This window comes from Silurus aristotelis, assembly GCF_946808225.1.
Source record: "Silurus aristotelis genome assembly, chromosome: 19".
NCBI lineage: Eukaryota > Metazoa > Chordata > Actinopteri > Siluriformes > Siluridae > Silurus > Silurus aristotelis.
This window is the reverse complement of record NC_139592.1, coordinates 4,263,920-4,280,003: the sequence shown is the minus strand read 5'-3', so window position 1 is coordinate 4,280,003 and position 16,084 is coordinate 4,263,920. Positions and strand designations below refer to the sequence as shown.

General features: G+C 39.5%; 1 protein-coding gene across 2 annotated transcripts in view; it reads left to right on the top strand.

Annotated features, from left to right (window-relative positions):
- Positions 1-399: 399 nt before the first annotated feature.
- dgkaa (diacylglycerol kinase, alpha a) overlaps positions 400-16,084 on the top strand; it is a 57,174-nt gene continuing 41,489 nt past the window's right edge. Inside the window, exon 1 of one of the 2 annotated variants that reach the window (XM_083520902.1) lies at positions 400-712. The gene's annotated coding sequence lies outside the window, so the exon portion shown is untranslated. Of the gene's footprint in view, positions 713-8,194; positions 8,435-16,084 lie in introns of those variants that run through there. The other variant, XM_083520903.1, reaches the window with a different exon arrangement.

Sequence of the window (16,084 nt, the reverse complement as noted above, 5' to 3'; positions counted from 1 at the left end):
CATCAGGGATAAACACACATCGTTCACCTTCACTCATATTCTGTAAAGCAGCTCTCTATTTCTCTCCTTTATCTCTCCCTCTCTCTCTCTCTCTCTCTCTCTCTCTTTCTCTTCTTTCTCTCTCTCTCTCTCTCTCTATTCCTCTCGCTCTCTATTTCTCTCCTTTATCTCTCCCTCTCTCTCTCTCTCTTTCTTTCCTTTATCTCTCTCTCTTCCTCTCTCTTTCTTTCTCTCTTTCTTTCTCTCCTTTCTCTCTCTCTCTCTCTCTCTCTCCTTTATCTCTCTCTCACTCTCTCTCTCTCTCTCTCTCTCTCTCTCTCTCTCTCTCTCTCTTTTTCGTCTCTCACAGTGGGCGGGGGTGTACACGGTAGGCGGAGCTGTATATTTAATGGGCGGGGTTTGGCACGGAGTGGGCGGGCAGATGAGTCAGTCAATCAGGGCGGGTTTGACAGGCCGTTTCGAGCGCCATACTAAACTAACCGGGAGCGCAACCCAAACACACACACACAACACACACACACTTTCTCAGCCATGTCGTGGCGTTAAACTCGGGTGTTTCGAGGAAGGAACAAACTCTAATGCGCGCGCGCTCCGGTGTGCGTGCGTGCGTGCGTGCGTGTGTGTCCGCGTGTTTCTGCGTGCAGGAGCGTTTCAGCGCGCGAGCTCCAGCGATTTCTCCACGACATCAACATTTGCCGAGGATTTGCACCAGGTAACGAAAAAAACAAGCTTTATTTTGCATTACTTCGATCGTTTATCTATAGTGTGGAATGTCCGGGAGAAGTGCAGAGCGCTACTGAAGTCCTGAAAGCTGACTCTGATGTATTGATTTGTTCTTTGGACTAATTTCCCAATGTGCAAAACAACAACAACAACAACAACAACAACAACACTAATTATTGTCAAAATTTTCAATAATTTCAACTCGCATTAGATTAGATTCCCGTGTACTTTTCCTACTTTTTTCTTTGTTTATAGCATGCATAGATCTCCTGCTTGTTGTTCATAATAAAGGTACTAAAGAAGTCCTGACACAATCAGTGACATGCACTAGTACCTTTCTCAATCACTTCTAAGGGATCAAGCTGCAAAAAAATGTGCACAAATGTTTTTTTTTTTAAATTATATACTCTGCAACTGTATAATGCATTTAAAAAATCTGACAAAACAAACATCCTTTTGCGCTACAACGTCACACAACCTCATATATACAATATATATTTTGTGTAATTGGCACCTACATAAAAGTATCACATATGCATGCTTAAAAACCTAAAAAAAAAAAAAAAACTAAACAAACCATGCACTTCAACCTGACAAGAAGTTGAACTCGAAAATCAAATATATAACGATTTGAATCAACATCCTGGACGATCGTGAGGGAACCCAAGATGATTCCGAGATCCTCATCCTGCACCCTGAAGTTCACTCCTTTCCAACAGTGAATTTCTTTCTCCTAAACCACAGCAGTTCGCTGTTAAAGGACGATTTCTTGTTTTGTAGTTCTGGGTAATGATGTGGAATGACAACAAAACGTGTTAGTTCCTGTTCTCACTTATGGCAGGACCTGATCACCAAGACCTTTCTCTGGTAGATACACAAAAAAATAGGAAAAAAAATAAATCTGGAGGATTAAATTTTTTTTTGGCAACCAAGATGTTTTAGTGTGTATATACAATATAATACAACTTTATATCTATATAAGTTGTGTATGTTTTTTAATATTATAATGTGTGTATGTATGGTTTTTATATTATATATATATATATATATATATATATATATATATATATATATATATATATATATATATATATATATATATATATATATACACACGCACCTATACACACATATACACCGACTTTTTGGATTATCGCTGATGTATTTATGTAGCTATCGTGTATCTGTCTGTGTGTCTGTCTGTCTGTCTGTCTGTCTGTCTGTCTGTCTGTCTGTCTACACATCCATGGGCAAGTGGTAGGTCAGTGCTTAAGAGTTACAGATCAGAAGGTCAGGGGTTCAAGACCTGACATCACCAAGCTTCTTGCTCTTAACCTTCTGTGCTCCAGGCCTCATTGCTATCATGGCTGACCCTCAGCTTTCTAACATTGCTGGAATATGTGAAGAAAGAATTTCACTGTGCTGAATATATATATATATATTGCCTGCAGCCTGCCTTCACCTCCTTCATAAAACTCGTCAGCTCTACGTGACTCAACTCAGCCGTTCGCTACTCTGTGCTACTTTTTGTGGCTGACAAGTGAACAGTAGGAACCATAAAACCATGGTGCGGCGGCTTTCCCAAGGCTGAGGCGTTCCTGCCAAACTCGTTCCTCATCATCCTGATATTGCATTATATGGAAAACTCTTTGAGCCACAACAAAACATAAACAAGTTTTAATGCGCGTCGTCGGCACGGGTGTCACCTATCACGTCCAAAAGCCGCGTGCAGTTCTCTGGTTTCAATGTAAATCGTGTTTTGTTGTTGCGTCAAGTTTGATTGGTCACGTGACCCAAAAAATTTCCATGTGTGTATGGTAACGAAACCAGGCAAAACTCTGCAGGTTTTTCGATTCGGTTTGTGAAGAGAGAGGACGTCGCTCGGATAGGTTAGACTTAGCAAAAAAAAAAAATAAAAAAAATAGTTTGAGTGTGTAGTTTGTATAGCTGATTATATCTGCAGGATGTGGATTAGTCATTGAAACAATGTGAAAGTTCTCCTTCTCTCACCTCCTGACTCAAACCTTGGGCATGTTTTTGGTTTTAGTTCTCATTTGAAACATTTTCCACACAGTGGAAAGAATGTAAGTCTGCCCCGCTTGATTTTTTTTCAGCCTTGTTTATGCTTGTGCTCTGCCTCCGATTTTAATCTTTCATTATCATGAGTGTGTCACAAACACAAATTGGCTGGATGATACATTTCCTCCACTCTCTTGCTCATTCTCGTTCTCCCTCAGAGGAAATCCTGACCCTCGCAAGTCTGGTCGGTCGGTTCGGGGTAAATTCCCTCGGCTTCTATATTTATAACCGCACGGAAATCAAAATCGTCCTGTAAGAACAACGCTGAGGTTTTCCTAAAACGAAGCTCGCGGTCCGACCGAATGACTGAGTGGAAAAACCCAGGCCTTGTGGGAGTTATTGGGGAGATAATCACCATGCCAGAGATCCTTCTCGCTAGCTTGAGGCTGCACATGATCTTATTATTGCTCTAAAACGGGAGAAGTGTTTCTGGATTTAGAAACCCCCAAGAGTTTTTTCAAATCCCTCCAGACTGCAGGAGCTTCGGCTAATCACAGCCTTGGACTATACAACTACTGTTTTTTGCTTTGAGGTAAATTATAGTCCTGTTGAACACCGTTATTACAATCTGAATGATTTGAATACAGGTATACACTCGAACACCAGTTTATTATTGGTTTCTGAGTTCGGCAATTGACAAAAAAACGGCATTACTGTTACCACCAGGAACACATTCTGGCACATTGTGTAGGGTTTTGTCTCTTATTTCACTCAAATGTAAGAATTGGTTCATTAGTTAGCATGAACTTATAGGCATCTAGTTATACTCACATCTCGATGTTGTGAAATGTTTCGAATTGCAAATGTTCCTGTTAGCATTTCTACTAAAGCAGCTGTAATTAAAATGAAGATTAATTTCAAAATTAAGAAAAATTTACGTATGGAATTATGTTTGTATAAAAAATACTGAACGTAACTAATAAAAAAAAAAAAATTAACACATATACAAAGAAAAATGTAAATGAAATCTATAAACTCATGCTAATCGGGGCTACGCAATGCCTTACTGTGATTGGCTAGTTCCATTTGGATCGAGTTTTGCAGTTTTTTGTTTAGTCCTCGTGTTTGTACATTGGAATAAAAATGGATTCCTTCCGTTCTTAATTACTTAGTACTTTAGTTCATCATTAATAATTGAGGGTTTGGGTAACATTTGAGTTTTATTACTAAATGAATCACTTAACGAACTGTAACCAGAACGTTCTACGAAATTCGTGCCAGTCTTCACGTCTGGGTACAGGCAGCTGTTGAGAAATGTCCCCCTAGCCAATGAGAGGAAAGCATTGTTTAGCCCCGCCCCATAAGGGAGGTCTGTGCTAGAATGTGGTTCTGTGGTCGAGGATTAAATGGAAACTCGGGCAGTGCATTTAGAAACCGTGACTATCTAAAAGGAACCTCAGCAGACCATTAATGAAGATAGCTGTTTACTCGAGGACCTTGTGCAATTTTCGCTATTAAATTTATAGTTTTCAGTTTGTGATTTTTTTCCTTTTCAACGTATGTTTCTCGGAAAGTTACGCTCAATACTATTGTCACAATTGCAGCTTCGGTTCAAGAAAAATAAATCACAAATCGCAAACTCTTCAGACCCGAAGATGTCAGTTTGACAAAATGCTAACGTTTGAGACCCCTCCTCTAAATCTCCTGACAGAAAACTACAAAATCTGGTTTGATCTGTGAATCGTTTAACCTGCAAGTCCCCGTGAATCAGTTACTACATTCAAAAAGAATTGAAATGATTATAGGTGATCAAGTATCAACTTCTGACCAATCAGAATCAAGCATTTAACAGCGCTATGGTCTTAACCATGTAAAAAAATTATCGTAAAATCTTTTTTGTGGCTTTGTATGGAGCTTACAGCGCACAGTTATATAATAGTGTATGCGAGGAGCTCGTTTCCTTTCTTGGCTTTACTTCTTCCTTTGCATTTTATGGACATGATTCATTGGATGTATAAAAAAAGCAGGCTGTAATTTATAAGAAGCGTTAAATGTCATGTCTTCGGGGATGTGAGCGGGTCGTGTGTTTTCTGGATGTCAGGGGCTTCGAAAAAAGGAAAAGGTTTACATAGAAATGGCCATCTGTCTCATAGTGTATATTCGGGCAAAAGTTTGTGGACACCTGATCATAAGATTCTATGCAATTTTTCAACCATCCTAATCCGCAATTATTACCCCTTTGCTATTTTAATAACCTCCACTCTTCTGGGAAGATGTTTAACCAGATTTTGTGGACATTTGTGCTCATTTAGCCACAAGGGTGTGAGGTACTGATGTAGGAGGATGTGAGGAGGTCTAGGGTGCAGTCAGCGTTCACATCTATCCCACAGGTTATCAATGGGATTGAAGTCGGAGCTTTATTGCAGGCCACTCAAGATCTTCACTCCAAACCATGTAAATCATGTTTTCATGGAGCAGCTTTGGTTTATGTAAAGGGAACATTTTTAGCTACCACATCCAAAGACGCTCTATACAATTGTGTGCCTCCAACTTTGTGGTAACAGTTTGAGGAAGAACCACAAATGCCTGGAAAGTCCAATTTCCTAGTATAGTGGATGATATAGAAAAACTCAAAACTTCTCAGATTTTTCAGCACAGCATTTCAAGCTTGTAAAGCTTTTAAAGAACATAACTATATAATAACTTAGTCATTATTGTCAAAATAGCTGCCAACAAAAGTGAGTACACCCTAAGTGATAACAATTGTAAGTCGTCAATCAACACGTCCTATCTTATGATGTTCATGTTTTAGTCTGCTTGACAGGATCATACAAATTTGTGTATCTGGTATTACAGCAGTTAAAATGTGGTGCTTTGAGTACAATTCTCAAACAAAAGACTCTCTGAAGGTTTGAGAATTAGAATTGTTGCTCTCTACAAAGATGCCCAGGCTATAAGATCATCAGTAACACCCTGAGACTGAGTTACAGTACAGTGGCCAGGGTCATACAGAGGTTTTCCAAGACGTGTTCCACTCAAAACAGACTTCACAAGGGTCCATCAAAGAAGTTGAGTCTTCCTGCTGTGCGTCAGGTGCAGAAGCTGTTTCAAAAAACAAACGCATTAATGCTTCAGCATTGCTTAAGAGGTTGCAGAAGCGGAAGGTCCTAGTGTCAGTGTTCAGACTGTATGCCGCACACTGCAACATGTCAGTTTGCATGGACATCATCCCAGAAGGAAGCCTTTTCTGAAGCTGTCTCACAAAAAAGCCTGCGAACGGTTTGCTGACGCACAACCTGTCCAAGAGAATGAATTACTGGAACCATGTCCTGTGGTTTGATGAGACTAAGATATACTTGTTTGGCTTAGATGGTGTCCAGCATGTGTGGCTACACCCTGGTGAGGAGGACCAAGAAAACTGTGTCTTGCCTACAGTCACGCATGGTGGTGGTAGCATCATGGTCTGGGGCTGCATGAGTGGTGCTGCCACTGGGGATTCTAACATGTACTGTGACATTTTGAAGCAGAACACAATGCCCTCCCTTCATAAACTGGCCCGAACGGCAGTTTTCCAACATAATAACAACCCCAAACACATTGCCTTGCTGAGGAAGCTGAAGGTGATTAAGTAGCTGAATTTGTCTCCTGACCTGAACCCTCTTGCGGAATGTGTAGAAGCGCCATGTGTGTAACATCCAGCAGCTCTGGGATGTCATTATGGAGAGTGGAAGAGGATCCCAGCAACAACCTGTGCAACTCTGGTGAATTTCATGCCCAGGAGTATTAAGGCAGTGATTTATAACAGAGTGTTTACACAAAATATTTACACTTTGGAGACCCTTTTGTTCACTTAGGGTGTACTCATTTTTGTTGGCAGTTATTTAGACAATAATGGCTGTATGTTGAGTTATTTTCCGAGGACAGTAAATCTGTACTGCTATACTGCTGCACATGTACTACTCTAAAATATCTGAAATGTCATTTCTATAGTATTGTTTCTTTTGTCTCAAATCAAGCACCAAAATCACACATCTGGCCATTAGAACCATCTGTGTAGAAACATAGTAAAAGTTCAGTTTGGTGTCCTGATGATTTACGTAAAACACCATCATTACTTGAAAACATTTACAAGAATATTTTGTCTTCATGTTAAATGTTGAATATAGTTTTACTAATAATAAACACACATTTGCATAAAGCATCAATATTTGTCCATGCCCATGTTGAATAGAGTATTAAAAACTTAAAAAGTATTAATTTAGGGTAAATTTAGAACAGATAAAAATGTGTGATTAAGTTGCGATTAAATATTTTAATCGATTGACAGCCCTAATAAAAATATAGTAAATGGATTTCCTGTAGAGTAAAAGTACTAATCCCCTACCTAAATGTGAGTCGAGTAAAAGTAAAACTCCTTACATGTCTACTTTAGGAAAAAGTTCAAAAATTCTAAACAGACTTTCAGTATGGAAATGAACAGTAATGACGAATGAGAATTCTGTGTAAATAATTGGTGTATGTCAGCGTTTCATCGTCCGGGACCTCAGACTTTTTAAAGAGTTTAGTGGCAGACACACTGTAAGAGAACCCTCGTTCTCCACACACACTTTCAGCAGAACCTTGAGGTTACACTCGTGTTTTCACCACAGCTTAATTATTTTTTTTTTTTACCCAAAATATCTCTGAGACCGAATGTGGAGTAAATAGTAAGATGATATTCATTACAGTGTAGTTTTACGTGCACGTTGCGATTGTTGACGTTGTTACGCCGTGTTGTGATTTCCGTTTCTATCTCGTTCCGGCTCTGAAGTTCGGCTCCATTCGCGCACTCACAATCGAGCTGCAGGAGCTCGGGCTGCTTCATCCGCCTCTTCAATTAACCCCTGATTTCTCTGACAGACTGACATTTCAAACTGGTGTTATATAAAGTCGCTCAGTCGCTTATTACGTCCTGCTTAGACTAATCACAGAAAGAAAAAAGACGAATAATATAATCATTTAGCGTAATTTATTTAAAAGCTGCTTCTCGCGATTTGGCAACAAAATCAATTTCACAGTAACCGATAGTTCATTATTGATACGTATTTTTGTGCGTAATAAAAATGGATGTTGCCTTTGCTCTGGTTTTACGTCTAAACTTTTTTCATATGCTTACGTAAATCTAGGCAAATCGGAAGATCGGCAGTCGCTGGCGTTTAGTCAGAATGTTGACGCATTTTTGCTTTCTTGAACTCATTAAAGTACACATCCCCAAAGGGAGAGCGTGTTCACCTGGCTTGGAAGCATATAACTGAATTGACACGGTGGTTTCGACTGAACCCGAGGACACGAAGAGTGTGAAGCATCCTGCTGTGTTCGTTCTGTAGTCTGCTGCAATGTGTGTAGGAGTGAGCAGAGAGAGAAAAGAGAGAGAGAGAGAGAGAGAGAGAGAGAGAGAGAGAGAGAGAGAGAAAGAGAGAACATTTGAGCGCGTCAAGGCACTTCTCTGCTTTGCATGCTTCCTCTTGTTCCAGGTAAGAAAAGATGCAGAAAAGGCATCGTTGCAGGCTGAGGCGTGGTGTGAACAGGCTCAGACGTGCCTGTGGTCGGCTTGCGCGACTCTAAACGGGTTTCCTCCTGTCACGCTGCATCTGCTGTTCTCATAGCACATGGCTGCCACTGCAGCGAACAAACAGCAGACCTTCAAAGAGATGTGAGTCATCCCGGCTGTCTGCGTGCTACACTTTCAGCAGTGTAGTGTCCCCCCCCCCCGAAATAGGGATTTTGAAGTAAAATGGTCCAGGTCATAATATAGAATTTTTTACGAGGTTGAACAAGGCAGTGGCCTCATTTTACATGCAAAAGAATGTCCCAGAAGCCATGAACTCATGCATGCACGCGCACACACACACACACACACACACACACACACACACACACACGTTTTTAATTTCTAGCCTTCTGAGGACTTTTTGCCCATTATCTGGTATTTTGTCCAAGTCTTCATAAGAACGTCAAAGTAAAAAGTTATTTATTTTTTTTTGGTTTTTTTTTTTTACAAAATGTCCCCGCAAGGATATGAATAATTTTTGCCCTTTAACTGTTTTTTTGTTATTCATATTTTTGCGGGGACAGAAGAAAAGAAAAGGTAAGAGTACTAGAAGAAAAGAAACTGGTTTACAAAGTACTCGTATAAAACTATTATACAAAGGATGTTATAGCGATAAATAGAAAATGTCCCCACAAGGATAGAAATATTTGCCCGCTTTGTACTTTAAATGGTATTAACACAAACACACACAAACACACACAAACACACACAAACACACACAAACACACACAAACACACACACACACACACACACACACACACACACATTTTGACTTTCTAGCCTTCTGAAGACTTTTTGCCCATTATCTGGTATTTTGTCTATGTCCTCACAAGCACATATAAACCTGTTTTTTTTAGTTTTTATATATATATATATATATATATATATATATATATATATATATATATACACAAAATGTCCCAGCAAGAATATGAATAGTTTTTGCCCTTTAACTGGTATTTTGTTATTCATATTCTTGCTGGGACATTTTGTACAAAAAAACACGTTTATTTCTATCTTTGTGGGGACATTTTCTATTAATTGCTATAACCTCCATTGTATAACAGTTTTATAAAAGTACTTTGTATAACAGTTTCTTTTCTTATAGTCATGTCAGACCTGTCAGTTTTTCTCTTTATCCATAGTCCCCAGGAAAATCACCCCCCCCCCCCCCACACACACACATGCTGTGTGTTTCAAAAGCCCACTGTCCATTTATAGAAATGGAGCACCCCCTTATTGAGGAAGATGAATCACACTCATATCTGCAGGTGGAATGCAAACCAGGCTGTTTGAAGGCCACAAGAGTTACAGTGTGGGTGGAGGCCAGGGGAAGACCCATTCAACCCTCTTTTTCTTTATCTATCTTTCTCTCACTCTCTTTCTCAAACCATCGTGCTATGCAGTCGCTCTTGGCAACACAGTGCGAGAAGGGTGAACCTCCTTTCATAGAGTCCAGGCCTGGTTTTCCTCTTTCTCCACTGACCAGATGCAGCTCGGCCTCTCCCTCGCAGATACACACGGTTTTATCTGAGCGTACTGATTTCGACAAAATTCAATAAACAGCCCAATAAACCGAAGCAAAAGAGCCACGCCTGTTTTTTTTTCTTCTATTCTTTTCTTTTTTTCTTTCTTTCAAAAGCCAGGAGATGAACTCAAGCGATTACAAAAGAGCAAGGAGGCTTGACACAATCATCATGTGGGCGAGACTTCATCAAAACACAGCAAGACAAAGCAAACAGCAATTATTCTGAGAGAAGAAAACATTTTTTTTACTGCGTGAACTTGACGGGGAAGCCTTCATTCCCGAGTGTCGAGCGGCAAGTCTTTTTCATCGAGTTCAGTTTGATTTGTATAGTGCTTTTAACAATGAACACAGTCCCAAAGCAGCTTATTACAGAAATAAACTGATTACAAATACAAAATTTTACTTTTTAAATTAAAAGATGACTGTGGGTGGGGGAAAAAAACTCCTTGAGACGATTTAAGGAAGAAAACTCGAAGCAAACCAGAAACTCATGATGCTCATCTGGGTGAAACCGAGCATCCATTCATTTTATAGTTCCATCATTGTTAAGGTTATGAAATGTTCAATGTGCACTGAGGGATGCAAAACTGTTAATGGCAATTGCAGAAAACCATTGTAGCAAACTGTTTATATTAATTACAGTCCAATTACTGTTTTCTTATTCAGCCAAATATGAACTTATGGTCTTTTCACATGCACTGTGGAACATAGATAGAGTATCGTTAAAGGGCTAAGTCCTCTGCTTTATTGGAAGGGTGTGCAGGTGATTATGGGAGATAAGATCTGCAAAAAGGGTGTAACAGTTTATCCTTAAGTGGTCATAAACCCAAATTGGAGTATCCCAGAATTACACAATTACAGTATGATGATGTGTTTGTAGAAAAACAAACTAGAAAAACTCTTGGCATCATGAATATTTGACATAATACACAATAAAGATAGAAAGATTCCTATGTGATTTTTGGACATTTTATTCCACATTTAGTCCCCATTTGCTGTTTATAATATCCTCCACTCTTTTGGGAAGATTGGAGTAGACAGTAAGGTCGAGGTTGAACTTTTGACTCGATTATCGTAAATTTGACAAGTAAAGTAGTCTGCGTGTGAGTTTTAGCCGATGACGACTTCATTAGTTTCGACGACTTGTGTACCACGACTTTCTCACATCGTCTCCTTTAAAAAAAAAAAACAACGTTTTTGAGTGCCGATTTCTTTTAAAACTTAAATTGTATTTAGTTAAATTGAGGTCTAGTTAATACAGTTCACCTTACATGATGAGAAGTGCTGTACAGCTTACAGTTTCTTTCATTTTTTTTCTTGATGTATACTATATAAACAAAAACGAACATCTTATTCATTGTTATTGCCACATTATCTGTGTGAAACTGCTTTGAGACATTCATTGTTATAAGCGCTATACAAATAAAAATAAATGAAATTGAAAAGTTTGTGGGCCACCTTATTTTGAACTTCCCATTCTCCATTTAGTCTCCATTTACTGTTCTAACAACCATCACTCTTTTGGGAAGTTCCACTACATTTTGTTTTGTGCTCATTCGGCCACAAGGGTGTTAGCAAAGTCAGGTACTGAAGTAGGGGTGTTAGGACAGTGACCACGCGTAGGAAACGGGAGTAACTCTATAATACTTTATTAAAGTTCAGAGCACAAACAGGAGAGTTACGAATCGTGACGCGGAGATAATATTCCAGAACACGGGTATAATCCGTAAAGCGAGTATAATCCAACAGTTTGGAACAAGGAGCAAGAACCAGCGGGGAATGCTGGTGGTCAGGAGTCAGGAAGATCACTGTAGCCATAGAGTAGATCCGACAGCGAGTGAGGTCGAAACGGTAACTTATAAAGGGGAATAATAATGTGGAACAGGTGTCAGCGATTAGCGATTAGCCTGAGAGTGATTAGCCTGAGAGAGAGCCACGGAGGGAGGCGTGGTAGAAAGATCCCTGACGAGGGGTGAGCTGAGGAGGCCTGGGGTGCCTTTAGCATTCACATTTATTCCAAATGTGTTCAAAAAGTTGTTCAGAGCTCTATAGCGGGAGATCTTCCACTCCAACATGTTTATAGCATATGGTCATGGAGCTGGCTTTGTGCATGGGGCATTGTCATGCTGGAACAGGAAACAACTTGGTCAAAACAGTTTGGAGAAGAAACACATTTGCATGGAAAACTCAGATCTCAATACTATTGTGTATATAGTGCAATATAGTGTGATTGTCCTTCTCAGATTGGATGGTAATGGACATGTGCAGGAGCACCTTGGAACCTGACCACAACTTCAATTGTAAATATTTGAGGTTTAGTTATTGTTCAACTAACGTGGTGGGAATAAAGAGCTGTAAAGCTCACAGTTGATTTCTTTTTCCTTTCCTTGATACACCTGACCACCTCATTTCGAACATCCCATTCCACATTTAGTGTAGCCCCCATTTACTCTTATGGGAATTTGTTCCACCAGATTTTGGAGTGTGCTTGTGGAGATTTGTGCTGATGGAGGTGAGGTGAGGAGGCCCGGGGGTGTAGTCAGCCCCGTTCATATTCATATTTAAAGATCTTTAATAGGGTTGAGGTCCAAGCTCTACAGCAAGAGATCTTCCTCTCCAAACCATGGAAAGCATATCTTCATGGAGCTGGCTTTGTGCACAGGGGCACTGTCATGCTGGAACAGGTCTGGAATATTTCATGCTACTACATCCATAGACACACTATATAATTGTGTACCTCCAACTTTGTTGTAACAGTTTTATGGAAGAACCACATATGGCTGGAAAAGTCAGGTGTCCCAATACTTCTGTTTTTTTTTTTTTTTTTTTTTTTATGTATCTCAGCTTAAAACTGTAAGAATTTCATGTCCAGCAGTATGGACAGTTTTATTTTTCCTGAAAAACGATCCTGGGCCTTAGGTTGTGATGTCACTTGGGCTCAGGACCAAAGGTGGGAAGTACAAAATACAAATACTTTCATTCATTCATTCATTTTCTCCCGCTTATCCGTAATTCAGGTCGCGGGGGCAGCAGTCTAAGCAGGCCCCCGCCTTCGACTGCTGCCCAATCCTCACAGCAGGTGGTGAGCCCACGGGAAGTACAAATACTTTGTTACTGTAATTAAGTAGATTTTTCTGGTATCAGTATTTTACTTCACTGTTTATTTTTCTGACACATTTTTTACATTTACTCATTACATTTTTGTACACATATCTGTACTTTCTACTTCTTACATTTTTTAGGCTTGTTACTTTAATTTTAATCTATTTAGGGTCATGATATCAGTGGCATTTGGGACATGATATTGTGCATTTGGTACCTGGGCCTTCAGTGGGGACGTACCCGACTTAATCCACCTCTTAATACCACCACTATCACGTCGCAATTATAGAAACCATCAATTCAATACAAAAACGCAATATAACAACATGTGGCATTACAGAGAGAGAAGCATTTCACATATGGAGGTGAATACCATTTTACTAAAGCAAGAAACCCAGTTAAGACTCCAAACCTCCACACTACAACCACAACTGTGCACCTACAACATCTGGAGCAGTTCAGAATCAATATTTGTTATAACATGACAAATTTTTTTAAATGTAAATAAAATACAACCTACTCACCAGAGATACAGACTCATAATTTGCATCGTTCGTCAGAGGCTGTAATCCAGTGGTACCGCTCGTATTCACGGGTCTGGAAGTGGTGAACAAACCCTTCAATTTCCCTCTGACCAGCCAATCAGAGGACGTAAAAATGCTGACGCTATACTGGGCCAGCGAGCTGCCCTGTGAAGCGAATTTGAAATCTGACTGATTAAAGAAACAGACCAATTGCTAATATAGTCTAAGGTACATCACCCAGCACTACTGACTTTGAAGGCCCTGGGCAGATTAGATTGACATGGCAGCACAAAGAGGCTGAAATCTGATTGTACGAAAAAATCTAACATCCACATACACGTACTGGAAGCAGTGACGAAAAGAAAGAAACACTACGAAATGAAGAGAATAAACTGTTGGGAATAAATTAATACAATTTCATGGAACAAATATTAGAATGTAGGTTGTAAATGTATGTCAGTGTTCTAATAGTGTTTAGGCCAGCAGAGAAGGCTTTGCTGGCCCTGACCGCCCGTTACTGCATGATACAGATATTTTTCTTCTCATTGTGTGCCTTTTTTAGCCCATCAACCTATTTCTTGTCATATACCACTGGTGTATCATTTCCTGGCTCTCGCGCACCACAGACGTAGGCTAGTTTAGCTAACAATGAGCGGGCAGAAGGCAGCAAGACGTCTGGGGTTAACGTGGATGAAACAGAGGGAGTCAGTGATGTTAACATGACTAAGAACAGAGACTTTCCTGATCATCATCATCTTATCTCTACTTGTGTTCTATATGGTGGATGTTCAGCCTGGATGCATTTATTAGGTAACAACATTTGAAATTCTTTTGTATTATATTAATATAATTTAAGGTCCAGTTACCAGCGTGACACTAAAACAGGTAGTAGTAAAGGCTAAAGCTTTTACCAGTGTCTTTTTAAACATCTGTACTTCAGATTAAGTAAAGGATGTGTGTACCTTTGCCACCTCTGTTTGGGACCAATCACAGATGACACACCAATGATCAGAGGATCATGAGATTCTGAAGGATCGCTAATTAAGTGTGTTAGATTCAAGAGTTTCAAGGCTTTTCTTTGTTCTGGCACCGAGGTGGTGGAATGAACTTCCCCTAGGTCTCTGAACAGCTGAGTCACTGGCTATCTTCAAGCAATGGTTGAAGACCTACGTCTCTCTGAAACACTTAAACTAGCACTTTTCCTGGTTTGCTTTGTCTTTATATTTATAAAAAAACAAAAAAAACAACATTAATTTAATATCATAGAAAGCCATGTGCAAAGTCCTGCAGAGGTTGATGGAGTGTTTCCATGTTGTTATTCCTATTGTAAAGGGGTGTAGAGTGTGTGCGCCAAATATAACCGCTTTTAGTAAGAGTGTGCTGTTGTTTAATAAAGATTGTGGTATTGTTTGAAGGAAGAAATGAGCATGTTTCTTAATGATTGTATTTTAATGAGTAAAAGCTCTGGGATTATTGTTAGGATTGTCTGAGTTTTTATTGATTACACTATTTAACCTATTTTTTTTCTTTCAGTTGAGTAGATAACATTTTTTCGTTTTTCGATTGTTTTACCTGTTTACACCAACACCTCCACCTGTATCTGTGACCGCATCAGGGGAGCGACGTATGTTGCAACTCATAACACAAGGAAACCCCCATTTTTGCAGCCTGCTGCTAACCACTGCAGCACGCCACCGCGCTAGCAACTAAATTTTCCATAGCAGTCATCACATTTCCCTTTTACTGACTAACATACTCTATCAGCTCATTCTTCACACACACACACACACACACACACACACACACACACACACACACACACACACACACACACACACATTGTCTTTCATTACAGCAGCTCATCACCTTCGCTCAGTTTTCAATCTTTTGTTAAAAAAAAACAAAACGGTGTATTATGTTGTATTCAGTATTCAAATTGTCCTCTGGTTTTAGCGGCTTTGAACTATGGGTTTAAAGGGCTGGTTTTGTGGTCGCATCGCATAAAAATCGCCTCAATACCTGTCAATAAGGAACAGTCAGATGGTCCAGATTTGACAAATGGGGCTACATGGGTTTTGTGGGCGTTGCTTTGGAGGGAACGCTGAAAGACTTTTAGCTAGCTAATACTAGATTTGCTAGATTTTCTTGCTCTTAAGGGGAAAAAAATTGCGTTCTTTTGCACTCTCCTGCAATTATTTCTTTTTTTGCATCCTGGTGAAAAAAAAACATTATATATCTTTTTGCGTTATTTTTCGGAAAAGAGATTTTTGCAATCTAAAAACGTGGTTGCGTTCTTGGTGTTTTTATTTTACGTTCTCTTCAAAGACATCTATGTTCTTGTGGGGTTTTTTGTTTTTTTGAAAAACATTCTCTTTCTTGTGTTCTCTGGAAAAAAAACTTGTTTTTTTTTTTTCTTTTCCATATGGTCCCTTTCAAAACATTTGCAGATATTCTTTCGCTATCGTTTTTGCGTCTTCACGTAAAACCTGTTGTGCTGTCTCAAGAAAAAAAAACCTACCTAGAGCAACGTCTGTAAAATATGTGGACATGACAGGAGCTCGTGTCTACTTTTCAAAACACTATGTTAATGCGTAATA